The sequence below is a fragment of the Ixodes scapularis genome, unplaced genomic scaffold, assembly GCF_016920785.2.
Source record: "Ixodes scapularis isolate PalLabHiFi unplaced genomic scaffold, ASM1692078v2 PGA_scaffold9__187_contigs__length_104089568, whole genome shotgun sequence".
In the NCBI taxonomy this organism is placed as follows: domain Eukaryota; kingdom Metazoa; phylum Arthropoda; class Arachnida; order Ixodida; family Ixodidae; genus Ixodes; species Ixodes scapularis.
This window is the reverse complement of record NW_024609884.1, coordinates 75,800,934-75,803,164: the sequence shown is the minus strand read 5'-3', so window position 1 is coordinate 75,803,164 and position 2,231 is coordinate 75,800,934. Positions and strand designations below refer to the sequence as shown.

General features: G+C 42.9%; 1 non-coding gene across 1 annotated transcript; it reads left to right on the top strand.

Annotated features, from left to right (window-relative positions):
- Positions 1-941: 941 nt before the first annotated feature.
- On the top strand, positions 942-1,014 carry Trnaf-aaa. The gene has a single exon. It is a non-coding gene; the product is annotated as a tRNA-Phe (tRNA).
- The last annotated feature ends 1,217 nt before the right edge of the window (positions 1,015-2,231 follow it).

Below are 2,231 nucleotides of genomic sequence, written 5' to 3'. Positions count from 1 at the left end.
TTTATTTAAGCAAACAAATTACAATTTGAGACACCAGCAGTTTTCAAAACCTAAAATAAGAACTAATTACGGTACACAAAAAATATCCTACCAGATACCCGATCTTCTTAACAGAAATTATTGTGTATTCGAATTAGCCCAGACAATAGCGTCCGTGTTTCTTTTCAAAAAATACCTTACGGTATACTTCAATGTGCCTAGTGTGCATTCCTAGTTCACATCAAAATAGATTGTACATTTTTTGAGTGTCATATTTTTATCTTCTCAGATATTGTTTTATTTTTTATTTATGCTGTTTTTGATTCATTTCCTGTGCCCTGCTGCTGAGTGCTGTAACGGGGGTTGGGACCTAGTCAGGTGATTCGTTTTCGCCTTTTGTCCCAACCTCCCTGACGATTGTGTCAAAAATAAAATAAACAAACAAACAAACAAACCGGCGAAAGCTCGGTTGCACGACGCCGTTTCCGCAATAAGCCTCCGTCAGTTTTGCGGGCATCAAGACCGGGATTCGAACCCGCCAAATAGGGGTTCTGTAGTCTTAGAATAAAGAGTGTCTATTCACCTTCTTTTTTTTTATTACATAATATATGTTGTAACGAGAATCAAATTATAGACCCATGCGTTTCTCGGCGTGTTTTCAGACTTGCTTCATATTTAGGAGGTGGTCTAGCCGTGAGCACAACTCTGGTGCTTCTTTGCGCCATTGATAAACGCTCTTGACACATGCAACAATCTCGTACGGAACTTCCAAATAGTGTACAGGCCTAAAAGTATACAAAGATATCATAGGCTGCAATATCGTCTTTCTCCACCGGTAGGAAACGGATCCCCATGGGCGTAAATACAAAATTCCTTGTTCTAAGTTCTTTTCAGCCAGTCCCTTGTTGGTGTTGGACTGGTGGCAGCTGATATAAAACCTGTTTTCTCTACTGACGTCTAACTCCTTGTTAGCTCAGTTGGTAGAGCGCTCCACTAAACATGGAGAGGTCCCTGGTTCGATACCAGGACCAGGCGGATTTTTTCGGTCGCTCACCAGTCACTTAGCTGTGTTTGGAGATTAGTGTTTGTCCTTTGTCCCTCTTGTTCCCTTTCTCCAGGGCTTATTTTCGTCATTCGAGATAGACCCTGGCTGTACCGGCTGTACTTACTGAACATGCCTCCAGCGTAAAAAAAAAGAAAAATTTTTTTTCTTTTTTTGCAAGGCCAAGTTTGTGATCTTATTTCAATTATGACGTATCCCAGCTTTTGGAGCATTTTTTCAAAACAGGAAAAAGCACGTAAATAATACACTGAACGCAGTCTTGTCCAACATGAGGCCCAACAACGTATGGCGAACAGGCACAGCAGTAATGATCGTAATGAGCGCGCACAGCGCGAGAAGCAGAAGCGTTAAAATCGCGTGACTGTTTGCCCGGCTCTCATTAGTGATAGCAGACGCCTACTTTCGACGCCGGCGTCAGGCGCAGCTTTTTTCTCGCCCGTAGAGAAAAAGGCGCGTCAACGAAACCGAGTACGAGCGTCGCGCGCGTCCGACATGACGCCGCTTTGACGTCGACGCGCGCGATTCACGCACAAAAACGCTCCATGCGGGTCACGCTTTACTCGACGGAAAAATTTATTGCGCTGCATAGGCTACATGATGACGTCCAAATAAACATCGCAGACACTCTGTGGAACCGATGTATATTTATTCTGGCATAATGTATCACTTTCACTACGTACCATAACTTGCCAACAACAAAAAAAAAAAAATATTACGCACGCGTGCCTTTGCAAAAATCGCAAAAAAAATGCGGTGGAGCCATTTGCTAGAACGAGCCTTTACGTCTTCAGGTACTCCCGACTAACATGGGTTAGTGGTGCGGTAGTGACGCAACCCATACAAAAATGGTCTATGGTCGGCTATAGAAAATCCTTTGTATGGCCGGCTATAGAAAATTGGCCCAATTAGCTATAGCCGCTTCTATGGCTGTCTATAGCTTTTCCTATGGTCTACCCTATGGTTGTCTATAGCTTTTTCAATAGAAATTTGGCTATCGAATTTTGTATGGTTTAATCTATGGGTCTCTTTAGAAAAGATGCTATAGCCGCCTATGGCTTTTCTTTTGGTTCCTTTGGCCGTCTATAGCTTCTTGTAAGGTCTTCTATAGAGATCTCTATGGCTTACTTTATGGTTCGCTTTAGACACCGTGCTATAGCTGCCTATGGCTTTTCTTTTGGTTCCTTTGGCC